General features: G+C 39.5%; 1 pseudogene across 1 annotated transcript; it reads right to left on the bottom strand.

Moving 5' to 3' along the window:
• Window positions 1-11,169: 11,169 nt before the first annotated feature.
• LOC309634588 (small ribosomal subunit protein uS5 pseudogene) lies at window positions 11,170-17,383 on the bottom strand (annotated as a pseudogene). The gene has a single exon. The product of its transcript is annotated as a small ribosomal subunit protein uS5 pseudogene (transcript).
• Window positions 17,384-17,884: the final 501 nt, after the last annotated feature.

Genomic DNA, 17,884 nt, shown 5'->3' with positions numbered 1-17,884 from the left:
TCCTGCAAGATGCAGAGTTCCTCTGACAGGTGAGTTGAGCTTAAGGACTCCCCAGGCATAAGCCTATCTGGCACTTTCTTCGAACTCTGTTGCAGTCTGAGTCACTGCCTACCCAACCCTCCTTCCTTCCCTCTCTCCTTCACGGGGGCAGATTAGCATCATGATCTGACAGCTCCTTCAGCTCCCTCCTTTCTCTTCCTCACAGGCATTTCCTCCAGTAAGTGTCTTACAGGTCTAATCCCATCTTGGCATCTACTTTTCAGAAGACCTGATCAATGAGGAAATTGTTTAGGTATTGAAATGGAAAGACCTCCAAGATATCAATATATTTTTAAGTGGAAAAAAAAGCAAGAATCAGAAGAGTGTCCATAATATGCTAACATTTTTATACAAAAGAAAAAATACATACTTTCTTGTGTATGCATGACTTATCTGTAGAACGACCACAAGAAACCGTTTGCTCAGGGAAGGAAAACTGTGCTTGAGAATTGGAGGTAGGAGGGAGAATTTGTACTGTATACCTTTCTGAATTTTGATCCATGAAATACTGCCTTTTCAAAAGGTAAGTAAATAAAATTTAAATGAAAAAAGCGTAGAAACTTGGCTAAAAAGGAAGGAGAAAGATAGATAGGATTGTAGCTACCATGGTCAAGGGAGGTTCAGAGTTTTGTTATTAGTTTGTGTTTAATAAGGGGAAGGAACTTTTCATATATATTTTTTTATTGGAATATATTTGCTTTACAGTGTTGTGTTAGTTTCTGCTATACAGCAAAGTGAATCAGCTATATGTATACATATATCCCCTCTTTTTTGGATTTCCTTCCCATTTAGGTCACAACAGAGCATTGAGGAGAGTTCCCTGTGCTATACAGTCAGTTCTCATTAGTTATCTATTTTATACATAGTAGTGTATATATGTCAATCCCAATCTCCCAATCCATACCACCCCCTCTTCCTCCCTTGGTATCCATACATTTGTTCTCTAAATCTGTGTCTCTATTTCCACTTTGCAAATAAGTTCATCTATACCATTTTTCTAGATTCCACATATAAGCATTAATATACAATATTTGTTTTTCTCTTTCTGACTTACTTCACTCTGTATGACAGTCTCTAGGTCCATCCACATCTCTGCAAATGGCAAAATTTCATTCCTTTTTATGGCTGAGTAATATTCCATTGTATATATGTACCACAACTTCTTTATCCATTCCTCCGTTGATGGACATTAAGGTTGCTTCCATGTCCTGGCTATTGTAAATAGCTGCAATGAACATTGTGGTGCATGTATCTTTTTGAATTATGGTTTTCTCCAGGTATATTCCCAGGAGTGGGATTGCTGGATCATATGGTAATTCTATTTTTAGTTTTTTAAGGAACCTCCATACTGTTCTCCATAGTGGCTGTATCAATTTACATTCCCACCAACAGTGCAAGAGGGTTCCCTTTCCTCCACACCCTTCCAGCATTTATTGTTTGTAGATTTTTTGATGATGGCCATTCTGACCAGTGTGAGGTGATACTCATTATAGGAACTTTTCATATATTGAAGGAAAAGAGCTGGTGGAAAAAGAAAAGATGAAACCAATACTCTTCAGTACAGTGTTCAATAAATTACATGAGATATTGAACACTTTGTTAAAATAGGCTTTGCATTAGATGATTTTGCCCAACTCTAGGCAAATGTAAGTGTTCTGAGCATATTTAAGGTAGGCCAGGCTAAGCTATGATGTTCAGTAGGATAGGTGTATTAAATGCATTTTCAACTTAACAATATTTTCCATTTAACGATGGGCTTAATGGGACATAACCCCATCGTAAATCAAGGAAGATCTGTAATAACTTTTCATTTCTATATGACGTGGGAAGCACGATGAAATGCAGAGGAAAAAAAGCGGTGGGAGTAAGGGCAGGGGGCTTGAAGAAGGAATGATGATTTTGGCAAGTAAGTGGAGTGAGAATGAGAGCTAACATTTACTGAATCCTAGGCATTTTATATAAGCTAGCTAATATATAATCCTTATAACCACCATGTGAGGAAGGTATGCATTATCTCCATTTTACAGATAAAAATACTGAGGCTCCAGGAGGATAGTTTGTGTAGTCAGTCAGTGATAGGATTTAATCCCCCGTCTCTAAGACAATAGAGAACAAAGACTGCACTGCCAAGTGTCAGTGTCATTTATCAAGATCAAATTATCCCAATGAGACATTTATCCTCTTTGTCGCACTCTATATGTTAAAATTACCGCCTCTGCTTTTTTTCCCTTCATATTTGGTTGATATCAGTCACTAGTTCCCCCTTCTCAGTTCATGGAAGAGTCATAGGGCTTATGAAATACAGAAAATTTATAGTTGCCACTGCCACTGAGATGTTCATTGTCTCAGTATGTATAAGAGGCCTTCCTTGCCTTTGCTCTTTCCACTCAACCAGCAACAGTTCTCTGGCCAATCTGATTTTACATGTAAATACCTGCTATTCTTCTGGGAGGCATATTCATTTTACTTAAACATTGATTTAAAGTCTGAGAACAAAGCTCCTTTTAATAAGGATGGTCTAAGCTTAAAGGCTGTTGGGGAAACAGATTCTGGTCTCTTCAGTACAGAGTCATGTCAGGGAAGCTGAAGAAGAGGAATGGGAGGCAATGGGATTAAGAATCAGACCTCTCTCCCTACTGGATGAGGATGCAGGCCAGACTAAGGGAGGGATGCCCACCTGCTGCTGATAGGGTGTAGGAAGAGGTTGATGCCTGTGTCAGTTTCCTAGCGCTGTTGTAACAAATTACCATAAACTGTCATAAAACAGAAGAAATTTATTCTCTCACAGTTCTGGAGGCCAGAAGTCTGAAATCAAGATGTACAGAGGGGGCTTCCCTGGTGGTGCAGTGGTTAAGAATCCGCCTGCCAATGCAGGGGACACGGGTTCGAGCCCTGGTCTGGGAAGGTCCCACATGCCACAGAGGAACTAAGCCCGGGCACCACAACTACTGAGCCTGCGCTCTAGAGCCCGTGAGCCACAACTATTGAAGCCTGTGTGCCTAGAGCCCGTGAGCCACAACTACTGAGCCCGTGTGCCACAACTATTGAAGCCTGTGTGCCTAGAGCCCGTGCTCCACAACAAGAGAAGCCACAGCAGTGAGAAGCCCGCCCACCGCAACAAAGAGTAGCCCCCGCTCGCCACAACTAGAGAAAGCCCGTGCCCAGCAACAAAGACCCGACTCAGCCAAAAATAAATAAATAAATAAATAAATAAATTTTTTAAATTAATTAATTAATTTAAAAAAAAAAAAGATATACAGAGGGTTGGTTCCTTCTAGGGGCCCAAAGGGAAAATCTGTTCCATGCCTCTCCATTAGATTCTGGTGGTTGCTGGTAAGCCTTGACATTCCTTGGCTTGTGGCAGCATAACTCCAATATCTGGCTCTATCTTCACATGGCCTTCTTTCATCTGTGTCCGTGTCCAAATCCCCCTCTTCCTAAAAGGACATCAGTCATATTGGATTTAGGCCCCAACCTAATCCAGTATGTCCTTGTTGTAACTTGTATGCATCTACAAAGACCTTATTTCCAAATAAGATCACACTCAGATTCCAGGTGGACATGAATTTGGGGCGGACGCTATTCAACCCAGGATAGTGCCTGAGCTTTGACTCTGTCTCTGAATGAGGGGCCATCCTGAAAAAGGGAAGAAAATGGTCCTTCACTTAACCCACACCACATTCAGTGGGAGTGAGAGAGAATCTTTGAGATCCCCAGACTGGGCTTTCTTTTTTGTTTTTGTTTTTTTTTTTAATAAATTTTATGGTACGTGTATTTTCTTTTAAATAATTTGATTTTTAAAATTTATTTATTTATTTTGGCTGCGTTGGGTCTTCGTTGCTGCACGCGGGCTTTCTTTAGTTGCAGAGAGCGTGGGCTGCTCTTCGTTGCGGTGCACGGACTTCTCACTGCGGTGGCTTCTCTGCAGAGCACAGGCTCTAGGTGCGCGGGCTTCAATAGTTGTGGCTCGTGGGCTCTAGAGCACAGGCTCAGTAGTTGTGGCGCACGGGTTTAGTTGCTCCGCGGCACGTGGGAATCTTCCCGGACCAGGGCTTGAACCCGTGTCCCCTGCATTGGCAGGCGGATTCTTAACCACTGTGCCACCAGGGAAGTCCCTATCCTTTCATTCTTTAAACTTCTTAGCCCCACTATAGCATGAATTGTTCCCTGACACCAGAATGCAGCCTGCCCTAGATGTTAAACAAAAAAACAAATAAATGATAACCACCCAGAAATTAATAAGGCCTAATCACATGCCAGTAAGGAATTTGAAAAGTTTGATCTAAACATTTAAAAAATGAGTTTATTTGACATAGGTAGAGAATGAAAGAATAAAGTGATGGTTTCAACAGTTTGTTCAAGTGAAAAGGAAAGGTCGGATTTCCCTGGTGGTGCAGTGGTTAAAAATCCGCCTGCCAATGTAGGGGACACGGGTTCAAGCCCTGGTCCGGTAAGATCCCATGTGCTGCAGAGCAAGTAAACCCGTGCGCCACAACGACTGAGCCTGTGCTCTAGAGCCCACGAGCCACAACTACTGAGCCCACGTGCTGCAACTACTGAAACCCGCACACCTAGAGCCCGTGCTCCGCAACGAGAGAAGCCACCGTAATGAGAAGCCCCCGCACCACAACAAAGAGTAGCCCCCGCTCGACGCAACCAGAGAAAACCGGCGCGCAACAACGAAGACCCAATGCAGCCAAAAATAAATAAATAAATAAATTTATTTTTAAAAAAAGGAAAGGTCGGTTCGCCCAGCTTCCAATGGGTTAGTCGTGAGGAGAACTGAGCTGCAAATCTTGCATATCACACTGCATATGTGATGGGATTAGTAGGCAAAGTAGTGACTCTTTTAATGCTTACGCCCTTAGTCATGACCAGTTTATAAGCTATGTGGAAGTCAAATTTGAATATGGATAAAATTTCTCTTAACAGCCGTATCTAAGTCAAGGAAATTTATTGAAGAGATTTACTAAGTTGTTTCCTCATGGTTTAAGGCTCAACTCAGGATCATCTCTTTCAGGAAGTCTTCTCTTCCCTCCCCCAGACTAGGTTGGGTGCCCCTCATCCATACTGGTAACATCCTGTGAGACCTCTCTGCACTTTGCTTATCTTATGCATATCATGTTTATCTGTCTTTCTTCCCAGGTAGTCTATGAGCTCCTCAATGAGCAAGAATTAGATTGGTTGCTTTCCACATTCTTATATTTGATTATTTTTTTTGTCTGGGTATACAATTCCAAGTTAAAAATGAATTTTTCTCAGAACCGTGAAGGCATTACCCCCACTACTTTCTAACATTCAGTGGTTCAGATGTGTTATAAGACTGTTTTACCCCTTTTTTTAAGTGTCCTATTTTTTCCATAGAAATGTTTAGCATCTGTTCTGTAATCTTGAAGATATAATCTTTCATAGGGATGTGTCTGGGTGTGGGTATTTTTCATTCATTTTGCTCTGTCATTTCCTCTGGTATTTTCCTTCCTCTTCTCCAATGCTGTCATGTCACTACCCCTTTTTGCACCCTTTGGCTGCAAACTGAATCACTGTGCTGTACACCTGAAACTAAGACAATATTTAAATCAACTATACTTCAATTAAAAAAAAAATCAGGCAAGCTAGTGTCTTTGGCAGGTGATTAATATACATAAGCAATGATACTAATCAGTCTTAACACTTCTGAAATGTTACTTCTTTATTAGTTGAACCTAAAATAAATCAAAAAGAGTACTGAAACATAATAAGGATGAAATCCAAAATTTGTTGAACAGGAACAATATCAATGGTATGTCATATGTGAAGATTATTGTGTGTGATCATTTGGTTTTATGATTATGATATGTTTTAGTAAATGCACTAGTTATATCCTTGCTGATGTATTTTTGCTAATCTTTCATAAAGAGAAAGTTTTGTTGTAATGATACATATCAGACTGTATTCAGTGTTACAGAATCAGTATTCTGCGGAGAATGAAGAAATAAAGCACTAACTTAACTGGAAAAAAAACGAAAAGAATCAGGCAAGTGTGCAAAGTTATATGTACAAAGATGAACGTGACTATGGTTTTTATGATAAAAGTTAGAAACGGTTTAAATAATGGTTAAATAAATAATAGCATATCCCTTCAGTGGATTACACTGCAGCCATTTAAAAGAATGGTATAGATCTAATTTGTATTAATAAAAAGGGATATCCATTTATAGTGTGGAGTAAACATCAACAAAAAAACAAAAAACCTCACAATAGTTTATAGACTATGGATAATTTGCCATAATATTTTTCATATAGGGTATCTCCCAAACATTTCTGATCATGCATTTTTGTTTTAAACTGTTAGGGAATTCATAGGAATTCTATGCTAATATTTTCATTTTAAAATCATAATAAAACATAAGATATCAACTGGCTTAAGTTGGGAGGTTTTAAATATCTATATACATCTTCATTTATTTTACTGAGAGTGAAGCTCATGGGAAGAGTAAGTTAATAATATTTATAAGCTGATGAAGGGTTGGTCCCTATTGGTAGGTACAAAAGAATATTTTCTTCCAGTTGTCTACATGCCTTCTATAGAGATTAGAAGAATTCTGGCGGAAGTTTTAGCATCCCTGTCTGTAACTGATACATAAAATATTCCTCTGATTGTGTAAATTAAGTCTTCTAAGAATTAGAGATAATCCATTTCTAAAGAGCTTATTAAGAATTTTTTTCAGCCTCTGCTGGGTTTTAGTAATTAAGGAAGAAGAAAAAATTCAGTCTATATTCCATCTGTATTTAGTCTGCAAGTATAAAGAACCATAGACCCCTTAAAAGTCACATTTTCATTATCTTAACAACTACTTTCTAATTGCACCCTTGAAATATATCCCATTAAATTGTTTGATGCTCCTTGGAAAAGGACCTATGTGATACATTCCTTTTGGACCTTAATACCAAAGAAATTGTCTCTGGAATAATTTCCTTATGTAATTTACTGAGTTTTCCTTTTTGATTTGGTGATTAGGAAGCTCAGTGTTAATATTTCAAACTCGCCTATAGTAACTGCGTTAGGCTATGTGGTAGGTGTTTTCCTATTCTTTCACTGATTCTAATTTGTTTAAACTTTTCTGTATGTGTCTCATAAGCTATTTCATTCTTTATGGAAACTTTTATAATTTATATCTTACCTATTCATGAAGAACTGGTCATTATTTTAATACCTATCATTTCTCATGGATTTATAAAAATGGTGTCTCCTACACACTTGAGTGATACAGGGAAAAGTTATTTTATTCTCTCCAGGCAAGACATGAAAAAGGAAAGTAAATAAACTAGCATTACTGCATACCTACCATGTGATAGGCACTGTCATAGGCACTTTTTAACATACCTTATCTTTTTATCCCTTTAACAATCTTGTGAAATAAGATCCTACATTTAGATATGTTAAGTGATTTGCTGTCACACTGTTATTTAGGAGTGGACCTCCAATTCTGATTCTTTAAATCATGCTTTCTCCGTTGTATTATAACCACCTCCGAATTTTATTACTGCTAGAGTCATCAGCAACTGCACCTTGAGAGCATTTTTCTAGGGCAGTACTTCTCAAACATTAATGTACAGATGAACAACCTGAGGATCTGGTTAAAGTGCAGATTCGGATTCAGTAGGGCTGGGGAAGGGCCTGAGCATCTGCATTTCTAACTGCACGCAGTTGGTGCTGCTGATCCTGGGCCACACTGAGTAGCAGATTCTCAGAGTGTGTTAACACCACAGCGATCTAAGTAGTTACTATGGCAAAGGTATGAAATTGAACAGACACAGCATTTCTAAAATTGCCAACAATATAATCAACGAATGCAGCTGAAACCTCACACCTAGTCTCACAATGGGACTCAAACCCAATCACACCTCTCACATGGGATTCGAACGTAGCCAAAGTCAGACTGGGACTTGAGCCCACGGGCTGGGACTCAAGCCCACGTCTTTTTTTTTTTTTTTTTTTTCACGTGGTGTCCGGACTTACTGAAGCTCAGGTTCTTTTTTTTTTTTTTTTTTAATTTATTTATATATATATATATATTTTTTTTTTTGGCTGCGTTGGGTCTTCGTTGCTGTGCGCAGGCTTTCTCTAGTTGTGGCGAGCGGGGGCTACTCTTTGTTGGGGTGCACGTGCTTCTTATTGTGGTGGCTTCTCTTGTTGCGGAGCATGGGCTCTAGGCGCGTGGGCTTCAGTAGTTGTGGCACATAGGCTCAGTAGTTGTGGCTTGCGGGCTCTAGAGCGCAGTCTCAGTAGTGTGGCACACGGGCTTAGTTGTTCCGTGGCATGTGCGATCTTCCCAGACCAGGGCTCGAACCCATGTCCCCTGCATTGGCAGGCGAATTCTTAACAGCTGCGCCACCAGGAAAGTCCTGAAGCTCAGGTTCTTTATGTCTCAACACAGAAGGAATTCAATGAGAGGCAAAATGATAGGCAAGTAGATTTATTAATATAGGACACTTGTGAGGGATACAAGCAGGCAGGCAAGGGGACTCTTCCCTGAGAACTAAGTGGGAAAGCAGGTTTATTCAGGGAGATACACACTCCATAGACAAGACTGTGGGCCATTTTTATGGGCTGGGTAATTTCATAGGCTAACAAGTGGGAGAATTATTCCAACTATTTTGGAGAAGGCACGGAGATTTCCCCGTGGGTATTGGGCCACCGCCCACTTTTTGGCCTTTTATGGTCGGCCTTGTAACTGTCATGGCACCTGTGGGTGTGTCATTTAGCATGCTAATGTATTACAATGAGCATATAATGAGGCTCAAGGTCTACTGAAGGTCAAATCTTCCGCCATCTTGGGCCGAATCAGTTCTAACCAGTTTATGTCTTATCCTCAATGGCTGTGTCATTCTTTTAAAGGTAGTGCCCTGCCCCCTTCCCTCCTGTTTCACAACTGTGTGCAGTGACTATATACAACTTAGAGAATCCTGAGGCTTTGCTTCCTGTGTATAACAGCCTTAAGTGGGGTGGTATTACTCCCAAAGCAGACGATTCTTCAGATAACTAGAGGAAAAATGTAGTCAACTAAAAAGCCTCATTTCCTAATCATGTTGGTTAAGTATATTCTTTTCTAAGCCTGCCAGATTTCTGGATGACTCCAGCATTCATACAGATGACTCCAGCATTCATACAGATGACTCCAGCATTCATACAGATGACTCATGATACCCAAAGCTCCAATCATTATTATCTTCCCTCCATTTCAGCCACCATGGCAGTATGGGAGATTAGAGACACAGAATAACCCTCACACACACACACACACACACACACAAACCTGCATAGAACATGAGAAACATCTGTTCAGATACATTACTGAGCTAGCAAAAAGTTAAGGAACATTCAGAGGCCAAAAGCCAAGTGAAAGCAGGAATTTGGAGAGGAAAACAAGCACAAAAGGAAGATTTTATGGGGGGTGGAGGGTATCTTCTAAATTCTGGTGACCTTGAACTAGAGTTCTAATGGCCATGAAGGATATGGGAACAGGAAACAAGGCCAAGACCTCAGCCAAGGTAGGGAGTCTAATAGGAGATCCTCACAAACAAACTAGGACACCTTACCTGTCTTGACCTTGGCTCTAGATAGAAGGGAGGGAAAAGCTACCCAAATAATTTGCAAATACAAGCAAAGATTTGTGGCCCAATTCAACTACCTCTTGTTAGGAGATAATTCTTCATGACTCTGTCAAGTTTCTGCACATCTTGTGAGCAGAGGTACTGACTGTCTTTTCAACAGTTTATATAGTGAGCAGTCTTGGAGGATAATGATGGCACCTCCCTCTGGAGACAGATTTGCTTACAACCTTGGAAGATAGCCATAATGTACCTCTGGGAAAAAAGGCAGGCATGCTTACTGCCCATTATAAAATATCCATGTTCTGTAAGTTCTGTGTTCCTTTCCTGTAGTGAGATCTACTGCATGTATAGATGTCACCTAGCCGGCTTTGTGTGCCCTGTGGGAATTGGGACTTGGGGAACCAACACAAATGCTGACACTCTAGCTACTGTTATTGGTTTGAGTAATAACCTGTCCTTAGTCTCTGTCACAAGAGTAGCATGTCTTCTGCTAAAATCCATGCAACTATGGCAGGCTAACTGTGGCAGGTAAAATCTCAGACCTTTCACAGTTCTTAATGTCTAGGTGGCCCCAAACACTTTATGCTGAAATTTTATTTTAAATTGGTCCTAGGTTGGTAGTACCCATAGACAGCTAGTATAAGCAAAAGAAAATCCTCTCTAGAGAACACCCTTCAACTCAGGCCTCAAACATTTCCCACAGATAATGTAAAGGAACCATGAGCTTTTAGTCAATTTATAAAACACAAGAAAAAAAGGTATGATGAATTAGAAGCAATTTCAGAAAAGCTTCAGATATTAGAATTGTTACAGAATATAAAATAAATATGTTTAACATCTTTAAAGAAATAAAAGATAAGGTTGAAAATTTGAGTAAGAAACAAGAGGTTGTTAAAAAATGACCAGTCAATTTGCAAAGGAACCAAATAAGACCTCTAGAAATGAAATATATAATTGTTGAAGTGAAAATTTTAATGAACGGGTTGAACATCATTAGAAATGTAGCTGAAAAGAGAATTAGTACACTGGGAAATCGATCTAAAGAAATTACCCAGAATGTAATAGAGAGCAAATATGAAAGCAAGATTACAAGCCATGAAAGATAGAGTAAAAAGGTTGATATATGTTGAATCAGAGTTCCAGAAGAAAAGAATGAAGAGGCAATATTAAAGTGATAATGGCTGAAATTTTTCCAGAATTGGTGAAAGAAACTGTTAGTTTCCTACCACAATGTAACAAGTTACCATAACTTAATGGCTTAAGACAACACAAATTTATTATCTTACAATTCTGTAGGTGAGAAGTCCAATTCAAGTCTCACTGGGCTAAAATCAAGATGTTGGCAGGTCTGTGTTCCTTTTTGGAGTCTCTAGTAGAACACCTGTTTCCTTGACCTTTGCAGTTTCTAGAAGCTGCCTATATTCCTTGGTTCCTGGCCCTCTTCCTCCATCTTCAAAACCAGCAACAGCAGGTCAAGTTTTTCTCATATCACATCATTTCTGACCCTTCCTTTTCTGCCTCCCTTTTCCATAATGAAGGACCTTTGTGATTATATTGGGCTCACCTGGATAATCCAAGATCATCTCTCTATTTTAAAGTCATCTAATTAGCATTCTTACTTTCATCTGCAACCTTAATCCATCTTTGTCAGGTAACCTAACATATTCATAGGTTCTGAAGATTAGGACATGGACATCTTTGAGGGTTTATTAATCTGCCTACCATAGACATTAATCTACATGTCCAAGAATCCCAATAAATTTTAGGTAGAATAAAAAGAATCTATGCCTAGTCAAAATCCATACTTATTCATGTCATAATGAAACTTCAGAATGCCAAAGACAAAGAGAATATATGAAAATAGCTAGGGAGAAGAGAGATTTCCTACAAGTGGACAATAATTATACTAATAGTTGACTTAATGCAACAACTAAAGTCAAAGACAAAAGAATATCTTTATTCTTTTAAGAACAAATAGTCAACTTACACTTATTTACCCAAAAATTGTATTTTAAGAACAAGTGATGGGGGGGATGAATTGGGAGATTGGGATTGACATATATACACTAATATGTATAAAATAGATAAGTAATAAGAACCTGCTGTATAAAAAATAAATAAATAAAATTCAAAAAACAAAAACCCTTCGGGTGACTTTGATTGTTTGCTGATTTTCAGAAGTGTTTTGTGTGTGTTTTATGGGGGAAAGAGAAGGAACTCTTAAATAAATCTAAAAAAAAAAAAAAGAACACGTGATAAACAATTTTCTAACCAAGTGTAAACTCAGAGAATTTTCCACTCAAAGACACTCAAGATCTTCTAAAGGGCACACTAGGCTGAAATTAAGCACACATGGATCTGAGATGCAAGAAAGAATGATGAAAAAAGAAACTGCAGAATATGCATTAGCCAGACTTTTACTACAGTATGCTGCATAATAAACCACACCATAAATTTACCAACAATAAGCATTTATTCTCATGCTTACTGGTCTGCAGGCCCACTATGGTTTAGCTGATCTAGGTTGCCTCAGCTCTGCATCAAGCTTCAGGCTGCAGATTGGGCTCAGGCTTGCTCTTCTTGTCTCATTCTGGGTGCAAGGGCTGAAGGGGAAGTAACTATTGCTGACCAGTGTGTGTATCTCCCACTAGATTGCAAGTACTTTGGGGAATGGCGAGGAGCATACTTTATTTACTATGGAATTCCTGGTAGCTTGTACTTTGCCTAATACCAAGTGGGAATTCAAGAAGTTTTTGCTAAAGAGATGCATAAATCAACCATAATTGCCATTATGAATTGTAAGTATTTTACAGTTATGAATTGCGTTCATAATTGCCAAAGAGCCCAGCAAGTGTTAGTACTTAGTACATGTCCAATAATATATTTCAGCACTTTAAAGGAAAGAGAGAGGCACTTCCCTGGTGTTCCAGTGGCTAAGACTCTGCGCTCCCAATGCAGGGGGCCTGGGTTCGATCCCTAGTCAGGGAACTAGATCCCACGCACTGCAGCAAAAAAGATCCCGCGTGCCACAACTAAAAGACCCAGCACAGCCAAATAAGTAAGTGTTTAAAAAAAAAAGGTGGGCTTCCCTCGTGGCACAGTGGTTGAGAGTCTGCCTGCCAATGCAGAGGACACGGGTTCGAGCCCTGGTCTGGGAAGATCCCACATGCCGCGGAGCAACTAGGCCCGTGAGCCACAACTACTGAGCCCACGTGCTACAACTGCTGGAGCCCTCGCGCCTGGGGCCTGTGCTCTGCAGCAGGAGAAGCCACCACAATGAGAGGCCCGCGCACTGCAATGAAGGGTGGCCCCCACTAGCCGCAAATAGAGAAGGCCCGCGCACAGCAGCAAAGACCCAATGCGGCCAAAAATAAATAAATAAATAAATTTTTTTAAAATTAAAAAAAAAAAAGTGGCCTTGGTGAAGTTGCCTAGTGTGGTGGTGCAGCTCCTGGCAGAGGTGTAGCAGTCATTAATTCTGGCCATCATCAGTAGCTCCTTGGGCACAGGGGCTGAGATGATGCCACTGCCCCTGGGAGCAGGGATGAGGCGCACCAGCACAGAGCGACAGTGGCCAGTCACCCTGCAAGGGACGGTATGGGGCTTGGCTGATTTTGTTCCCTCAGTAGCATCGCCACACATGGACGATGGAGAGCTTGGCCAGAATGATGGCCTCATGGGTGGCAGTGGCTACCTCCTTACAGCACTTGACACCCAAACCAACATGTCCATTGTAATTCCCAATGGCGACAAATACCTTGAACCTGGTCCGCTAGCCAGCACGGGTGTGATTTTGCACACGCATAATCTTCAAAACCTCATCCTTGAGGGATGCCCCCAAGAAAAAGTCAATGATCTCAGATTCCTTGATGGACAGAGAGAAGAGATAGATCTTCAGGGACTTGATCTTCATGTCCTTGACCAGGCAGCCCAGCTTGGTGACGGGGAGCCACTCCTTGTGGCTCCTTGTCCTCAGCCTTGCCTCCGTGAGCTCTGCAGTCTCTGCCCCCACCGAGACCCGGGCCCAGACGCTGCTACCAAAGCCTCTGCGGAAGACACTGGGGCCTCTGATTCCAGGGCCCCGGGGCTTCTGGGCCCTCCCGCAGCACTGCTGTCATCCACCATTTGGTATTTTTACAGCGAAGAAGCTATACCACATCTTCTTTATCCATTCATCTGTCGATGGACATTTAGGTTGCTTCCATGTCTTGGCTATTGCAAATAGTGCTACTATGAACATTGGGGTGCATGTATCTTTTCGAATTAGAGTTTTCTCCAGATACATGCCCAGGGGTGGGATTGCAGGATCATATGGCAACTCTGTTTTTAGATTTTTAAGGAACTTCCATAATATTTTCCATAGTGGCTGCACCAATTTACATCCCCACCAACAGTGTAGGAGGGTTCCCTTTTCTCCATACCCTGTCCAGCATATTTTATTTGTAGACTTTTTAATGATGGCCATTCTGACCAGTGTGAAGTGGTACCTCATTGTAGTTCTGATTTGCATTTCTCTAATTATTAGTGATATTGAGCATCTTTTCATGTGCCTTGTGGCCATCTGTATGTCTTCTTTGGACAAATATCTTTTTATTTCTTCTGCCCATTTTTTGATTGGGTTGTGTTTTTTTTTGTTATTGAGTTGTATGATCTGTTTGTATATTTTGGAAATTAAACCCTTGTCAGTTGCATCATTTGCAAATATTTTCTCCCAGTCCGAAGGTTATCTTTTCATTTTTGTTTATGGTTTCCTTTGCTGTGCAAAAGCCTGTAAGTTTGATTAGGTCCCATTTTGTTTATTTTTGCTTTCATTTCTGTTGCCTTGGGAGACTGACCTAAGTTGGTACAATTCATATCAGAGAATGTTTTGCCTATGTTCTCTTCTAGGAGATTTATGGTGTCATGTCTTATACTTAAGTTTTTAAGCCATTTTGAGTTTATTTTTGTGTATGGTGTGAGGGTGTGTTCTAACTTCTTTGATTTACATTGGCTGTCCAGCTTTCCCAATACTACTTGCTGAAGAGACTGTCTTTTCTCCATTGTATATTCTTGCAGAGGTATTTTTTTAATTCATAAGTTATCTATCTGCTTTTATATTTGAACTTAAAATGTTTTTTTTTTAATTAATTTATTTATTTTGGCTGTGTTGGGTCTTCGTTTCTATGCGAGGGCTTTCTCTAGTTGTGGCAAGTGGGGTCCCCTCTTCATCGCGGTGCGCGGGCCTTTCACTGTCATGGCCTCTCGTTGCAGGGCACAGGCTCCAGACGCACAGGCTCAGTAGTTGTGGCTCACGGGCCTAGTTGCTCCGCGGCATGTGGGATCTTCCCAGACCAGGGCTCGAACCCGTGTCCCCTGCATTGGCAGGCAGATTCTCAACCACTGCGCCACCAGGGAAGCCCCTAAAATGTTTTTTAAAGTTTTATAAGAAGTTCTGAAATGAATTTTATAAATTTACATTGAAACATGACTATTTATGCCTGAAAGTTCTTTTGAAATTAAAAAAAAAATTAGAAAACCTTATTTTAATTTTCTTTAATTTAGGGTTTTTAAAAAAATTTTAGTTTAATATTTTTATAATATCTAGATTAAGGCTACTTGATTTCTAAAGGAATCACTGGGTCTGAAGGTTTTCCGTGTCTACTCCTGTTCCCCCTCCTTTTATCTTTCACAGACATTGCCCTAAATAAATCTATTGTGCTCCTAATTCCTTCTTGACATCTATTTCCTACAAGACCCAGTCTTCACAAACACTGATCATATATTCCTTTTTCAGTAAACAGACTCTCAAGAAGAGAATTTGGGGATTGGATTGCTTACCTAGCAATAGCATAGCATAAATGAAGTGAAATTAGAACACTAGTAAAACATGCAGGGCTGCTTCATGGGCCTCTGGGCCTCACTCTCAGAAAGGCCTTATACGTAATTTTATCTTTGAACTTGTGTTTTGTAAGTGAAGTTCAACAGGACAATAAAGTAGTCCTTTGAGTAAGGGAGATACACTTGGGGAGAAAGGAGGCAGCACATGCAGACACAGGTTCAGACCTGTGGGCATAGCAGACAGCCTGGGTGTTGAGCAATTGGTCTGACAGCCCAGCACACTTGCCTATGCCTGGGCCAGGGTCTGGGTCCAGACTGGTATTGGTGATGGTGGTAGCAGCAGCACAGAAAGCAGAGGTGGCAGCATCTACATAAATACTAACTCTCTGGCCTGAGTACCAGACAGAAACTGCCAGTGATCTGGCAATAAACGCTGTCAACAAATTATTACAAATTATTATAAAATGAAAGTGTACACATGGATATTGTAATAAAACATATATGAGAGTTATTAAACTCACTTCAGTGAGTTTAGATTCTGTTAAAAAAGAGAACACAGGCCCAAAATGGAGTCACTTGTGCTAAGTCCTATGTGAGCAAACCAAGATTTAATGCCTAACCTAACTGCAGTTTCAGCCTCTCCCAGGTATGTAACCTTTCAAATTACCTGGTCAGCACTAGTAAGGTAATTTGCCCTAGAGACCCCATCCATCCCCTATAGGAAAGTGACTTGGCATGAAACATCCACTCTTTGCTAGAAACTTCCTTTTCCCACCCCCTTCTGCCTATAAAAGCCTTTCATTTTGTACAGCTCTTCAGAGGGAGCTCCTTTCTATTTGCTAGATGGAATGCAGCCCAATTCATGAATCATTGAATAAAGTCAGTTAGATCTTTAAATTTAGTTAGTTGAATTTTGTTTTTTTAACAATTCCAAGAGTTTACAAATAAAAACTGAATTTAAACATTGTCACATTTAACAGAAAAGAATACTGTTTTCATACAAAGCTTCAGGTGAACAAATTATTAAGAAAGTAGACAATTTTAAATTAATTTTTCCTTTTAATTGAAGACAATTATAGAATGCATAGATGGCCATCTTGAATTTATACAAATCAGAAAACCACTTTCAATTTCTTATGACTGTTACAATTACAGGAAATGTCAGAGGAAACATTAAAATTCCATTGCATAAATTTTCATTTACAATGAAATTCAGGCTTAAATGAAACCGATGTATATGCAGAGTTGTCTTTTTAGAAAAATTATTCCATCTGAATTATTAGCTCTATACAAATTAAAAGATATATTTTAAAATAATTTATCAGAAACTTAGCCCAATGTTTTCATAGTCTGTATAATGCCTTTTTTTCTATAAAATACTCTTAATAGCTCCAGTAACAGTTGCATCAGCAGAAAAGTCCTTTTCAAATTTTAAAATTATCAAAAATTATTTGCCATCTGGCATTTACCAAGACCACCTGGTGTAGCTGTCAATTACATTGATTGAAAATGAAGTTGCTAAAACTATCATGATGGCCTACCATAATGAATTTGCAGACAAGCAAGCCAGAAAAATCTTATGATCAATCAAGATATCACATTAATAAAGTATTATTTATTAAACATTATGACACAAAAATCAGTTTTTAGTAAGTTTATGTTGTGACTCACCTCTGTATGTTTTATAAATAATAAAAAATTTTTAAAAGAAAAAGTTTTATATTTTAGTACCTTTAATAGCACTTGTTTCCTGCTTTTTGAACAAGGGTTCTCATGTTTTCATTTTGTACTGGGCCAAGCAAATTACGTAGCTGGCCCTGAATCCATGGCATGTGTATCAGTCAGGGTTCTACCAGACAAACAGAACCCATCATATATATAACATATACATATATGTACTGTTTCTCTCATACATATATATATATATATATATATATATATATATATATATGTATATGTATATTGCAAAGAATTGTTACCTTAAGCAATCTTGGGGGCTGGCTAGGCAAGACTGAAGTCTGTAGGGCAGGCCCTCAAGCTAGGAACTCAGGCAGAAACTGAAGCTACTGCCCATTAGATGGAATGTCTTCCTTAGGTGTTTTCTTAAGGCCATTGAACTGACTGGATGAGAATAATCATCTAATTAATAACAATAATAGAGGATAATCTCCTTAAAGTCAAAGACAACAGAAATTAATCCCATCCCACCTACAAAATTCCTAATAGCAACATCTGGGTTAGTGTTTGATTGAATAACTAGGTGCTATAACCTAGCCAAACTAACACATAAAACTAAGCATTACAGGATGGGACAATGACATGATTCCTTAAAATGTAATCTGTTTAGGATGAAGGGTCCAAAAAAAGCAAGGCTTTGAGAATTCAAGTATGGGCTAGCCTAGTATAGTAATAAAGATGACCACAAGGTGAGATT

Source organism: Balaenoptera borealis, assembly GCF_965194805.1.
Source record: "Balaenoptera borealis genome assembly, chromosome: 9".
Classification (NCBI taxonomy): domain Eukaryota; kingdom Metazoa; phylum Chordata; class Mammalia; order Artiodactyla; family Balaenopteridae; genus Balaenoptera; species Balaenoptera borealis.
Note: the sequence above shows the minus strand (reverse complement) of the source record. Positions and strands in the feature narration are given on the sequence as shown.